At 40.7% G+C, this 14,968-nt stretch overlaps 1 long non-coding RNA gene across 1 annotated transcript; it reads left to right on the top strand.

Annotated features, from left to right (window-relative positions):
* Positions 1 to 1,991: 1,991 nt before the first annotated feature.
* LOC311525998 lies at positions 1,992 to 9,242 on the top strand. The gene is made up of 4 exons (XR_014712922.1): positions 1,992 to 2,116; positions 4,254 to 4,312; positions 6,157 to 6,298; positions 8,532 to 9,242. It is a non-coding gene; the product is annotated as an uncharacterized lncRNA (long non-coding RNA).
* Positions 9,243 to 14,968: the final 5,726 nt, after the last annotated feature.

Raw genomic sequence — 14,968 nt, 5'->3', positions numbered from 1 at the left:
GTATGTATTAATACCTGGGGGGGGGTGGCAAACAGCTGTGCATATCTCTCTGTCAGTGTTATAGAGGGCAAACAATTTATGAATTTACCCTGTATAAGTTTTATACAGGGTAAAATGGATTTATTTGGGGTTTGGACCCCATTGGGAGTTGGGCATCAGAGTGTTAAAGACAGGAACACCTCTTAAGCTGCTTTAAATTAAGCCTACAGCTGTGAGGGGATGTGGTTCAGACCTGGGTCTGGGTTTGCAGCACACTAGCGGGTCTGGCTCAAACCAGGCAGGGCACTGAAGTCCCAAGCTGCCAGGGCAGGAAAGCAGGGGCAGTAGTAGTCCTGGCACATCAGTTGGCAGCCCCAAGGGGGTTTCTGTGATCCAACCCGTCACAACCATAAATTCACCAGATACACTGCACCATTGCAAAACCTCAGAGTGGAAAAAATGGTTTGCTTTACTGTCAGTGTAAACTTTCATCTTCTTCTACAGTCTTATTCAAAAACCTCGGCTATATTTTAATTTGAATTTAATGATGGCTTACAGGAAGTCAATGTTTAGCACAATGGCAGCTGTTTTTGTTTCCCCCCACACACACACACCTACCTTTCTTGGTTTCGATTAAAAGAGATTTATTAAAAAAGATCTTTTGCAGACATGCTGCATTGTACTGCTGGGGACGCAGCGAATCAGTTAATTTTGGAGGGCTGCTAATGCATACAATTTGCACCATCAGCATTTAAGTGAAGAAAGGGTCATTTAAAAAAAATCTTTTACCCCTGTGAAATATCTAAAGTCTACTTCCCAAACAGCATGGCCTCACAGTTCAGAGCAATGGTGGCACCGGCTGCACTACCATGACTAACAGCTAGCACACATCACATCATAATAAAAACCATGACTTGGAATGCAGTCAAGATGCAGTAGATCATAAAATAGCTTTTTATCTCCGATTTCACTGAGAACAGCAGGGCTGGTGCTGAATGCAGAGGTATCACAAATGGTCTGAAGCCATGTTTTTTGTAGTTAAGGAAATTAGAGTACAATTGTTGTTCCCGCTAAACTTTTGAGCTCATTCTCTTTTTCGCTGCAGCAGCATTAGTCACCTTTTCCCTTGACAAGCCTGTAATGAATGCATGCATGTGGAGAGTACATAAAACTGAGCAACCCGAGCTCTCCGCTTGGCCAAAACAGACCTACATTCCAGAAAGTAGTTCATTTGGAAATGACTCAACTTCTCCACATATCATACCACCCGGGTTAAGCGCTGTAATTTTGTAAGCTGAAGTTAATGAAGATCTATAGGCCAGATCCTCAGCTAGTGTACAATGGTGCAGTTCTACTGAAGCCAACGGTGTGACTGATTTACACTGGTTGAGTTTCTGGCTCCAGGTGTATTAAGAATAACAGAGTATCTACAATATATCTGTATTTTGGATATATCATCAGCCGTCCACACTCAACAGATGCAAGTGCAATGCCAAATCCTAAGGTCCATTTATTCAGTCAAAACTGTCATTGACACCCATATAGAGGGCATTCAATACTTCTCAGGATTGGGTCTGTGTGACACAGAGGCCCATTAATTGTACATTACCCTGTGTGTCAAGCAACTCTTGTCATGCCTGACATACTCACTACATCTAACACACTATTGTCATAATCTGTATCTAAGAAATATCACGTAAGGTATTATATACCAACTGATACCATGCTGGTCTTGAAAATCATTGTGAGCTGTATGTATGGGGTGTGTACAAAGAATTATAAATATGTACTAGAATTACGTTTTTAGCATGTGTTTGGCAAGGAATGCATAAGCTCACTCTGCCCTAGACAAAGGAATGTGTATTAACAATGAAGGTACAATTACATGTAAGGTAAAAATGCTATCAAGCAAGGGAGAAGATAGCATAGCGTCTATACCCCCAAGCAGGAGAATGAAAAGTAAGTCTGAGCAGAGTTTCATTTCACACATTTCAAAGGTTTACTGGACTATAAAAAGAAGAGGAGAGAACCCCCTAGTTATCCTTCACCTAAGGAGTCAAAGAATCCAAATGCTTTGAGCTCTGTGTGTTGGGTCCTGGCTAAAGGTCTAGCCAGCCACCGTGGAAGACAGACTGTGGTGAGAAAAACTTCTTTGAACGAAAGACTCTAGTTTGTTAAGTTAAGTTTTAAGTCTTAGAAGTGTATTTTTACTTTTGTTTGTTTGTAACCATTTCTATCCTTATTCATTATATTTGGTATCACTTAACGCTATGTCCTTTTGTTAATAATCTTGTTTTACTTTACCATAAACCAACTTATGGCTTTGATTGAAGTGGAATTAAAGTAACAAGCTGCTGTGTGTTGTCTCTTTAAAGAAGCCATGAACTTGATCCGGTTTTGTGAGTGTTACAGTAAGGAGGAACTGAATTGTGGAAAGAGGCCTTTGAGGAACTTACTTGTTAGGCAAGGTTTGGACTAGTGGAGTCCTGAAGAATTTGCTGGCAAGGCAGACAAGCTGATGACTCAGGGAGCTCACATATAGCTTAGCAACAGAAAAGCTCTCATTTGCTCAGGCTGAGAGGGGTAGCACAATGGCTCACGGATCTGGGAACCCCAGCAGAACTTAACAGTCTGTTACCATGGTGATGAGCTCAATATAAGAATCTATGCAGTCAAACAGGGTCCAATATAATCCTCCTTTTTAAAAGACCTGTGAGATACAGCATTCTTTGTGACCTTTGGAAAACCACCACGCCAACAGGACTGTTCAATAACATTCAAGAAAAATGATGGTGGTTTCTGTGTAGAAAATCAGCTGTAAAATCAGCTGGGTTGAACCTTTGCAGAATATGTTTTTATTTGATTTACTTCACACTAACAATATGAGACTCATCTTCCAAAACACTTTGCTTTCTCTTTTTTGTCTTTATTTTAAAAACCCCAGCGCAAGAACATTTGTGCTAGGGAAGAAAAGCCTCACAGACGAATGGCTTTGTACATACACGGATAAAACTGCCTGAAATAGCTTTGTTTTGAAACAATCATTGTCTCTTAGGAATTTTAGTTATTCTGTTGGAAGATAACTCTCAATGTTTTTCTGTGTCTTTCAAAGTAGTTATTTACTTAGGAAGTGAAGGGAAAAAGAAAAGAAGTTTCTTTACTAAATTTATTTTGCAGCTGTGATCATCACAAGCCAGAAAAGGGATGAAAGCAGGCGAAAGACAGGATTACATTCCAGCCCAACTCCAAACTGACATTCAGAAATTGTCCCCAGATTATCTGAATATGGAAAGATTTTATTAGGAGATTCCTGATTGTTAAAAAGCTGGCTAGAGTCCAATGGTATGTGTGCACTTTAGATGTAATTTTCAGATTGGGTAGACTACACTAGATAGTTTTGATTGAACTAGCATGTTCCCAGTGGGTGGGAGGCAGTACCAGTTAGCTGCCAGAGTACAATCCAGTCCAAGACCCCTGTATGTACCTGAGTGTTGAATGTCTAGCCATTAAACAACAACATAGTGTAGATGAATCCAGGAATTCATAACAAACATATATAGTTTCAGGAAAGACCATTTTGTATACTGAAATATGGTACACTATATTTTCTTGAAAAAAGAAAAGGAGTACTTGTGGCACCTTAGAGACTAACAAACAAATCTTTTTGTGAATACAGACTAACACGGCTGCTACTCTGAAACCTATATTTTCTTGGTGTTTTAACTTATGTTTAGTGCCTGCATTTCCCATTTATTTATACACGCACACACATACGTACAGAGAGAGACACGGGGGTGGAGGAGAATAGCTTTCTACTGGAAAACAGCCCAAGCTGTGATGTTTGGATCTGAAGCCCGAACCAAATGGCTCCAAAGTCTGAAGAGGCCTGATCTGGTGCCTTGGTTCATCTGAGTTCTATAAAAGGTCCAAGCAGCAAAATTCAGATTACTTCTCCACAGTCCAACAAGGTCTGGTATGCGGGTTTGGATCCATCTTATACTATTTCAAAATTTCAAGTCTGCAGTTGAATTTCCCCATGTTCCGATTTGGCCTTCTCTCTACTTGCTATAATAACTATATTACGTAGTGCCATAGAATGAAAAAAAGATGCAAAATTAGCAAGTGCACAGAGACCTTACTATTTCCAGCATTGTTATGCAACACCCTTCCTCTGCCCAACCCCCACATTGTGCCATTTCACTCTAGGATGTGCACATGTTCAGAACAATAGCTTGCATATGTGCACGGTTACACCTCTGCTTTCTTTCCACTAGGTGCTGTAGTCTTTGACTTACTGATCTTTCCTTCATGCATCTCTTCAGAAAATTCCATGGTAGGTACATCATTACTAGCTGTCTATTCTATTTCCAGCATAAATTTAAAGTCACCTCTTTGTCCCTTTTGCAGCCCACACCCTGACACATCATCTTCTCACAGTTCTCTCCCACACACACAGCTCATGAAATTACATTCCTAACCCATATGGGTATGATGAATGGTTGGTATTCACCTCTGTTACACAGAACCAGCTCGCTCGAGGGTTTGTAGTGGGTGACAGAATGGCCACTTGTTCGCTGGTTCAAATGTCATTTCGGATGGCAAGGACAAAAGATGGTTACGCAATGTTTATTCTTTGTTGGCCTAAATGAGTCAATGGTATCATAAAAACGGCCAGGATTGACAGTCTTATTTGCAGCCTTAGAGAGGTCAAGAATCAAGAGGTGGCTGGACTACTCTAGAGAGATATTGATTAGGGTGGTGTGTGTGTCCAAAATGAGCATTTGGGCATCTATGTAACACTAAGATATACTGATGGGCAGCCTCTAAATGACAGATAGAGCAGTGATTCTCAAACTTTTGTCCTGGTGACCCCTTTCACATAGCAAGCCTCTGAGTGTGACACCCTCCCTCCCCCATCAATTAAAAACACTTTTTAATATATTTAACACCATTATAAATGGTGGAGGCAAAGTCGGTTTTGGGGTGGAGGCTGACAGCTCACAACCCCCCGTCCCCCATGTAAGAACCTCGTGACACCCAGAGGGGTCCCAACCCGCAGTTTGAGAACCCCTGGGATAGCGAGATAGGACAGACATACCTAAATGTAGGATTTGTGCCTACTTTAGAAAATTATATTTTGCTAGAATAGAAAGCCAACCACAAAAAGCTGCTTTTCGTGGGCCTTTTGTTTCAGTAATTAACCCCAAAAAACAACCTTTCTGCAGACACACTAGTGAAAAACACTCGAAACAGGCCTCACTTTGGCCTTTTTTCCTCTCCAAGGTGTTGAACATGAGGTCAGTCATTCCCTTAGAACAAACATCAGTCTAGTGGAGCTGCTTTCTCGGAGGAAAAAGAAAAAAAAAAAAGCTCCCGTTCATCATCTTCCTTCAGCTTTTCTCTAACAGAGACTGTGGCAATATCCGTTTAAGTTTAGAAAGCATATTGTTACAGGATGTGTGGGAACCACAAATACCATTCTGAGGCCAAGTTACAGTAAATCCTATTCTTAGTGTCGCTAATGGAAGTACTTCCTTCTCATCAGAAAAGTAAAAGAAAGTAGGCCCATTAATTTTTCACTCACTGCTGCAATAAAAAGGCACTTTACAAGGGAAAAAATGACTCCAATAAGTTACCTGAGGCATTCTCTGCTTCAATATATTTCAGTGTCGGGAGGATTGAAATTAGCTATGTCTATAAATGGTCAATGCCCAAGCTCTGCATAGTGTACCATAAATATGACTTCAATTTTTTGTCTATATTTATGTTCATGTTTTTACATTATTCGTTATTAAGGACACACATTGCAATAAAAGGCTAATCATTTACTACTGTCGTCCCTGGGCATTGTGTATAATACAGTAGAATAAATCAGAAGGAACACATTTGCCCTTAATGTGAATTTAATATGACAAGGGATATTATATGTTCCACTTGATCTGACTGTTTACACTTCCTGTGCCTGGTTTTCCTGACCGACACCAGAACAAAGCAGGAGTAAATCCTTTGAAGTTAATGGATTTAAGCTGATGTAAATGAAGTGTAAGTCAGAAGAGAATCAAGCCTTCTGTATCATGAATTCATTCTCTATTCATTGTAATAGCATTAATTTAAATGAACTGGTTTGATATTCTTATGGCTATTATATATATGTTTAATTTATGCCATGTTTTCTAGTGCCTGGAGCAGGAGACTGTTAGTCAGGACTCCTGGATCCAATCCTTGTTCTGCCCGACTGTGAGCTACTGAGGATGCAGAAGTCCCACAATCACCTTTTGGCGTCATGGAGAGTTATGGCTGCTCAGATATCTCTGGATCAGTAAGTCACTTTGTATTTCAGTTTCCTCAGGATAAGCTGGGGGTTTCTTTTTTAAATGGGATAATATTAGGGCATCTTTAGGATTAAGAAAAAAGAAAAGGAGTACTAGTGGCACCTCAGACTAACCAATTACTTCTTTTCTTTTTGCAAATACAGACTAACACGGCTGCTACTCTGAAACCTATCTTTAGGATTAAGACAGACTGTACTCAGTACCAAATGAGAGACACATTTTGTAAATGCAAAGTGAATTCAGTGCTCATGAAAGGTGCCAGCTTGTCAGCCCTGAAAGTTAACATCTGGTCTTTGTCACCAGGTCAAGTGCAGCAAGTGGCATTGTTACCCCAGAATTTGACATAATACCAAAGCCAGCAATTTTATACCTTCAGCTATTGCCAGCTGAAAACCAAACATCACATAGCTAGGAAAATCTTAGGGGAGGAGACAAGGTCAGACAGCTCCATACTTGCAGTTTGTTAATCAGAATAGGAGGGTGGCACAGAAAGTTAACAAGTATGGAAGAGAGTGAGTATACAGAGGCCTTGGTTTTAAGTGCCCCGACACATTGTTATGACTAGAAATGTTTTGATGATCACAGATGAGTAGTTTTGCTGAAATTAGGAGAACTGGTGACCCACTAGAAGTCACTATAGGTTATGTGCTTTGTTTGAATAAAAGATTAGGTGAAAGAATATGCTTTGGAGCAGACCAAAGAAGCTTTCTTTCAGCAAGAATCTGACAGCTAAATTCCCAGGGAGCAGCCCCCCCGCCCCGGAATGCTGGCCGCTGATTCCTCAAAACCATTTTTTAACTCTAGATAAATATACTTGTTTTAACATGCACTAACCCTGCTGCGACAGCATGTGTGTGTGTGTGTGTGCGCGCGCCTGAGATCTAATAAAAAAGTAGTTTTAGGTGAAAGCACACTTGCTTGTATCAATTATTTATCGGGCAGATTGATTTATTCCTGACACCGCCTGGAGAGAAACAGTTAAGTTACCAGCGCATTGGGGTTCTGAGAAACCCCAGGTAACAGCATCAGTGCAAGCTTCCACTCATGTGCCTCAGCCTTAACATGGGGGGGATCACTTCTAGAGGAAAGAGTAATTCCGTTTCCGTGTCCATTCAATCCTGGGTCTCTCTGCAGAGATCACCAACCCATCCAGTAGGAATTAGTGTGAGACTAGCCTTCCACGTCAAAGATCATGGTGAAATGGTGACTTTGTCTCAACTGATCTGGAAGAATATCAGCAGCCTACAGGTGAAGGTTCGGTAGCCTGTTACCAATCATCTGAGCCATTCACAATGCCATGTGTATACATTTCTGGTCCATGTCGTAATTTGTATGACAGCATAGAAACACACAGTTCCAAATAGCCAAAGCTCTTGTAGCTTAGTCTTGGATGGATTTCTTTCCTATCAAAAAGGATGGGAGATATTATTAAGCATTATGATTAGTGATAACAAATAGTAAAAAAAAACATTTAGGGCTAAATTGTGCCTAACCACTGCATGAGTAATTGCCAGGGGGTATTGGCATGAGGAGTGGGCCTGTCAATACCGGCCTAACTCTGATCCCATTGAAGTCAATGGGAACAATAAGGTGAGTACTAGCTTTTGAAAATATCACCAAGAGACTCCAACCTGCACAAGGCCCAGGTCTGCTAGCAGTATCCGCACTTGAAGCACAGAGGCTACTCCCCCATGGTGCCCCCCAAAGGTCCAAGTCCCCCCCAAAGCATGACAGGAGGAGACAGGGCCATGGCGCTTTTACACAAAGGTAACAAATGGAAAGAAATATGTCCAGAGGAAAAACAACTCTAATCTGTATGAGGTGGCTCTAATGATAAAACCCTAGAATTTAGGGCTGTAGTGGAATAGTGTGACCCACATGAGTTTCTCCAAAAGAGGTTGCCCACTGCCAGAGTATAGAGATTTGACCGATAAACTGAGGTACTGATATGAATAAATAGTACATTTAGATCCCAGGGAACCCTGGTTCTTGTTGCCTCATAATATTGTACTGAAGACTGAAAGTCATCATTAAAAAAAAACAAAAAAACTTTGGTATGTCTGCATTTTCTTACATAGGTCAGGTAGGTTAGCAGGATACTAACAGAAAAAGTGCTACAAACAGAAATAAATTGTGGTTTATGCATTTGGTTAGCTGTTGGGGTTAAATGTTGCAATATTTCACCTGACACAAATTCTCCTTTACATTTCCTCTCTTCAGTGAATAAGAAGAGCCTAAGACTAACAAAAGAAAAAAAAAAAAGAAAAGGAAAGGCACAAATGAAAAGACAGGCGGGAAAAAGATTTCTTTCTGACTCTGTACTGCAGAGCTCTCTGCTTCACTGGTTTTGGCTCAGGACACAAGTCTCAGAAGACTTCTGGTGAGCACGAGAGACAAGCCCTCCAAGTTCATATGTTCTGGAAGAGTTTAACTGTTGTCAATTCAAGACGGCCTTGTGCAGCGCCATCTAAACCACTCATTCACTGTTAAAATGAGCTCTCTCCTTCCCATTCATCAAGGTACTGGAACAGGATATTCAAGTGGGTTCACAGAGGTACCGGTACATGGTCTCCAAATGGGCCCTCAATGGGCCAAATATTTTGAATTGTATTAGTTTTCATACTGGCCTGTCTTACAGAAGCTGAGCAGGAGGGATTCAGTCATGGTATCTTCACAGAATCAGAATTACAGAGTAATTATCCCTCTCGGATATAAATAAATTAGAGTGATAAAAAGGGACGATCCTAGCTAAATCTAGTTGCAATTTTCCAACATGCATCAACTTCCCCCAACTGAAAATCAAAAAAAATTTAGCCAATGTTTTTTGTGTATTTTATTCTGTTTCAATCATAGCAAGACTGCAGGACAGCAGTATGTTTGCATCTGTAATGAAGGACACTTGAATTGTATGATTAAACCAAACTGGTCCTATATGTTTTTTTTCTCCTGTGTGGAATGCCATTATTTCAATATTTTTATTAAAAAAAAGAAAACAAATGAGTCATGCAATGCAGTGAACACAATCTAATGAAAAGAATATATAGCTCCACCTTTCTTTTCGCAATCAACCTGAGAAAACAATTCAGCTTATTAATGTCCATCATTTTGGCATTTTCAGATGCTTTGTTTTAAAGATGACAATCAGACACGCAGAACTAACGTTTTCCTCCAGTCATTCAGTCACTTATTTCTTTTGTGTGGGTTTTTGCTTATTTGTTTGTTTTTGTTTTTAAAGGGGGGCAGCTGCTTTGTGATCAGCCAAATGTCAAAAATCATTCTTATCATAACAAAGCAGAAAATAAAATATTCCAGGTAGCTCATTGTCATGGACGTTCTTTAAAATCATAAAGGGGTAAGATCTTTATCTTCATTCACACGGGTTAACTTTCATTAAAGTTAATGGGAATTGCACCCCTGCGTCAAAGAAAATACACCTAGTGCTCTGCCTCTTCTTTTTAGCTTTAGCATCCAAGGAAGAAACTATATAAAGGTGAACTTATTTAGTGATCATCAGCTTCCTCTGGAACACAGGAGTGATTTTGGAGGTCCTCAGGGATTTTCTCATTGGCATTACTCATGTGCTTCAGTGCTTTTATAAATCAGACACTTACATTCAAACACATTAGCCAAACGTCCAGTTTGCAAAGGAAATACCTAAAGCCCAGTAAGGATTTCAGTTTGGAAATCTAGAGGTTAATTGACATCTCAGTGACCTCATATCCGCAGTAAAAACTTTCAACATGAAAAATGTAATCTCTGTAAATATTGTAATTAAAGACAAAGTTGTTTTCACAATTGTCGGGAAAAAAGATTGTAAAATTACCCAGGAGGGAAGAAATGAAAGCAAACAGATCTGTAGGAAAATACTCTCATGTTAAATATCAAACTAAAATAAAAACTGCCTATGAAAAATTCACAAATAAATACTCATAATGCATTTGCAAATGTATTATCCTCTCAGGTTTCATAATTCTGTGAGAGTGCGATTACTTAACAGTGGTGCTGTTATAAAATTACACATAGTGGCTGGCAGGTTTTGAAACTACTCCAGAAACCAAAGTCTGACATTACACAACTATTGTATTTGGGTATTTGGCAACAGGAAATCTGGCTGACGATAACTGAGTTGTACCGAGCCCTGCAGTAGGCACTGAGAAACTGTGTCCATTAAATCTGCAGATGGCAAAGTAGATATGAGATTACAGCTGCACACACGAGGATATGACATCTATGCCTATATTCATCTCATGGCTGGTTTCACATGACTCATTCAGCCTTTTTTCTGTTACATGAAAGGGAAGCTAAGTAACAAGACCTCTGGTGATTTTTAAATGGGTCCAAACCTGCTATGGTCTACATTTAAGGAGTAAACAGAGTAAAAAGATAGTCATCACATTCTTAAAGTTGTCATGTCATGGAGTTGTATTAGCCCACCGGTATCTGGGTAAATCCTATGTATATTTCATTATATGTGTTTCCTATGCAATCCTGTTCAAACATACAGGCAGAAGTGCCCAGAATGTAACAAGCAGATCAAATGTATTTACACACACACAGAAGACGAGACAACAACATCAGCAGATGTTATTCCAGCTATTTGTAATGAAATAGAATACTTAAGTAAATAAATGAACACAAACCTGCAGTACTGTCTGTTTTACAAAGATAAGCTGAAAATTTCAGCAAAATTCAAATGTGCCCACAGGCGGCAGAGGATATGGGAGAAATTTCCTGGTTCTCTGCTGTACAGGAGAGTATTCACATAGTAGGGTTGTGTAAGTTACATTGGGTATGGGTCAGAGTGGTTCACAAGAGCCTTTCCTTTGGATATGCATCATCACCGTTCAGAAGTCAGGCCTCTTGTGTTTTGCTCTTAATCAGAGATTCAGATAAATGCTCAAATTGGAACTCTGTTGAAGATGAAGTTTTTCATCCTGTCCTCTGGAGAAAACCCTAGATGTTTCACAGGATTTTGATGCAAAAGAGTAGAGTAACATCTACAGGCCCTAACAGAGGTAGATAAAGGCCCCATTTTGCTAGACTCCATAAAACACATAGCAAGAGACAGTCCCCACTCTGAAGAGCCTGCAATCTTAACAGACAAGACAGACAATGAGTGGGTGCAGAAAAAGAGGCAGAGAGGGGTGTAATGTGACTTGCACTAAGATATATAACCCATAAGTGGCGGAGCCAGGCATATAGAACCCAAAATAAAAAGGAAAGCTGGAAAAGTTTTGCAAAGCATTTGGAGGAAAAATGTGGGTTTTGGTAAGTGTTCAGGGTTTTTTGAGGCATCAAAATAATTTTTTTAATCAAAACTCCATTTTTTGTTCATTTTCTTCAAAGTCATTTTTCATAAAATATGTTTGTGAAAACATTTTGACCAGATCTAACATCTGCCCTTTGGAGATACTATCATTTGGGTCTATGTTCCACATTAACTAATGTTTGGAAGATGAAAGCTAAAGCATATATACCAGCAACTAACAATGGGAGGATAACAAATTCATTTTAGCTAGTAATTAGCCATCCGTGCAGAGAATATCTCCTGAAGATCTATTGGAACAAGAGCCTGAAGGAAAAGTCCAAGCCCCCCAGGGCTGGCACACAAGCTTGATACCTGATTCATTCAATTCACCACCTTTTCTGTCTGGTGATGTTCAGGTTCTTTAGGAGGGCCAATTAACCTTTAACGATCAGCAAAAAGTTCAGCGCTGCCCTTTAACCCCCTCCCCCCACTTTCTGATGAGCTCTCTGATCCACTACTCTGTCTATGGGAGCAGTCTCGACAACTGTACCTGTAAATTATAATTAATGTCTTGATGCCCGTCTGTGTTTCAAACTCAATATGCACTTTCACCAATATGGAAATTACAACATTTCTATGGGCTTTCTGGGACACAAGCAAACAATGTTAGACGCTGGTAGGTAAAATGCTTCCCTCTCGCATAGCTGCCAAGCAGGTCCCCTAACTAATATTCTACTTGCTCTATTTAGATCCTGATCCTTACTCTTGGGAGTTCCTCATGTTTAAGGCATAGAAGGCCATGTGACTATTTGAAATACGAAGTCTGAGAATGACATTATAATGTGGACTTCTGTTAAAAAGGAGGTCACACTAGATGATCACACTGGCTCCTTCTGGCCTTATAATTTGTGAATTTATAATGTATGCACATCAATTCATCTGTGTGGTACCATTCCATCCACCCATAAATAAATCACTCTCAAGATAGTACTGTATTTCTGATCAACTGCTATATGCCAGGTTGATGCATCGCCACGGGCAGCTGTCCCTCATTGTAGCCTACGCTCCCACCAAGGAAGCTGCAGACACTAATAAAGAAATGCTATCAGCAGCTAACAGCAGTGACACAATCAGTACTGCCACACAATTAACTTATTATACTTGGAGATATGAATGTTGCCCTAAGTTGTCAGAGAAATGGCTTCAAGACTACTCTTGGATCATTTTGCTCTGGAATAATAAATTAGAGTTCTGTGACATTTCTTTCCTTTTGCACTTCTTATAATATTGCCAGCCCTGACAGTTGGTTCATAGATATTCATCAGGAAACCAGGATATCCAATGAAGCATTGACCAGGAAGGAGCTGGACCATATATTCGTCCTGAATCATAGTATAGTAAAGTCACATTGGGTTTACAGATGTGCAGAAACCCCAACAAATAGTGGCCATCGTCTCCTTGTTGCAATTACCCTCCTATTTCAACACAAGTACATGCGTGTTATGCAACAAAAGGCATCTATGAAAATTCAGCACTTGCTAACAAATACTCTGTCACAGTGAATAACAAATTCGACACACTTGGCTCTCCCCTGGATGAATCAGCTTGGGCAGCCATAAGCACAGTCAGCTGAGAAACTGAAGATGCCATCCCAAAATCTGAATGCGACCAGTGATGCCCTTAACTATCTGATGAGATATTTTAAATTTTGCAAAACAAATTTGACGCCAGACAGCACCATGATGATGCTGAATGTAAATGTTTACAAGGCATTTTTCAGGTGACAGCAAAAATAGATCATTATTTTGAAAACTTGGCAGAAGAGAGAATAAAGGTCTAATAAATTACAGCCTACACTCAAAGCTATTAAATCACTTCAATCCAAAACTGGACTTTGCTCCAGGTTTATGCAGACAAATAAGGCTGATGGTAAAAAGTGCTCAACCCAAGAACTCCTGCAAAGATGGAAGGAATATTATGAGGTTGCAATTAACCATCCTGAAGCAATCCATGCCCTGATCTGCATGTGTTAGTAGTAGATGCAATCCCTGACCCCATAACCTGTGCAGTCATGTCTACATTGGAAGAGTACCACCCTGCTATAAAGAAACAGCAAAGAGGCTGAACCCAAACTGCTCAGGTGCACTATAGAGCCCATAAGTGTAACATTACACCAATTTTTTTGTCCAGGCTTGAACTACTGGGAAGGTACCAGCAGAGTGGAAGGAAGGATCTTCATCATCCCACTTTGTTAGTGGAAAGGCCCGCACACTAATTGCAGCAGCCAATAACTCTTTTTTCTGTTCCTGGAAAAAATTCATACATGTCCTTCTAGCCCAGCTCCAGCCTCTCCTTGAGAAACATCATCACCCAGAACAATCTGGCTTCAGTGCTGGGCAATCTACAATGGACACTATGCTTGCTCATCATCGTTTATCTGAGACCCATCACAAATTGAATCATCCTTTGACAGCAGCAGTGACGGATTAGCCACTGGGCCAATGGGGGGGTCCGTAGAAAAATGGGCACCCCTGCACCCCACCCACCCACCACTCCTGCTGGGGTGTGGAGTTGGGGTGCAGGGGCTTGCCCTGCTCCTCCCAGCGCTCTTGGCAGGGAGCAGGGGAAGCCACCGTACCCCAACCCCTCCCCAGAAGGAGCGCGGAGTGGGGACTGCAGGTGGAAGGGGTGGGGAGCCCCCACTTCCTCTGGCCCAGGGCCTCACAAACTCCTAATCCACCACTGGGCAGCAACATATGTAGACCTGAAGGCAGCGTTCTATTCTGGCGATAGAGCTGCTGTATGAGGCACTGGCATTCCCAACATTATCCTGAGGTTAATTCAAAAGCTACGTAATGACTCAGGGGTACAGGTGCAAATGGAAACCCATAGTCTGACAGGGTTTAGACTAGATCAGGGGTGAAGCAGGAATGTGTCCTGGTCCCAGCCCTATTCTACCGCACAATGGGTTGGTTCCTTGAACAAGTCTCTGCAAAATATCAGTATAACAGCTGTTTCAACTTTTTACCAATTGAATTACGTGGATGATGTTGTCCTCTTCGGGCCAGGACACAAAAGATCTTAAAGATGCAGTAGAGAGCTTCCTTGGGCTAAGAATGTCTTGGGCAAAAACAAAGAACACCAGATCAGAAATAATCGTGTGGTGATTTTAGATGCCTGGGTTAAAGCCCTACAATGTGGCCATGGACATTCGGTATTATGGACCCTTGCTGTGTAAGTGCATCATTGTTGGTGATGTCATTCGTGGATGTGCAGTTCCTATATATATATATAATAGCATTCAAAATGGTGGCACCTTCCAGGGAGGAAGTATTATAAAAATGCTCAGTGTGTGTTCAGACCTGAAGTTTACAAAACGGTCAGACTCCCCTCTATATGTCAAGAGGAT

The sequence above is a fragment of the Lepidochelys olivacea genome (genome assembly GCF_965140295.1).
Source record: "Lepidochelys olivacea isolate rLepOli2 genome assembly, chromosome: 9".
Taxonomy (NCBI): Eukaryota; Metazoa; Chordata; order Testudines; family Cheloniidae; genus Lepidochelys; species Lepidochelys olivacea.
Note: the sequence above shows the minus strand (reverse complement) of the source record. Positions and strands in the feature narration are given on the sequence as shown.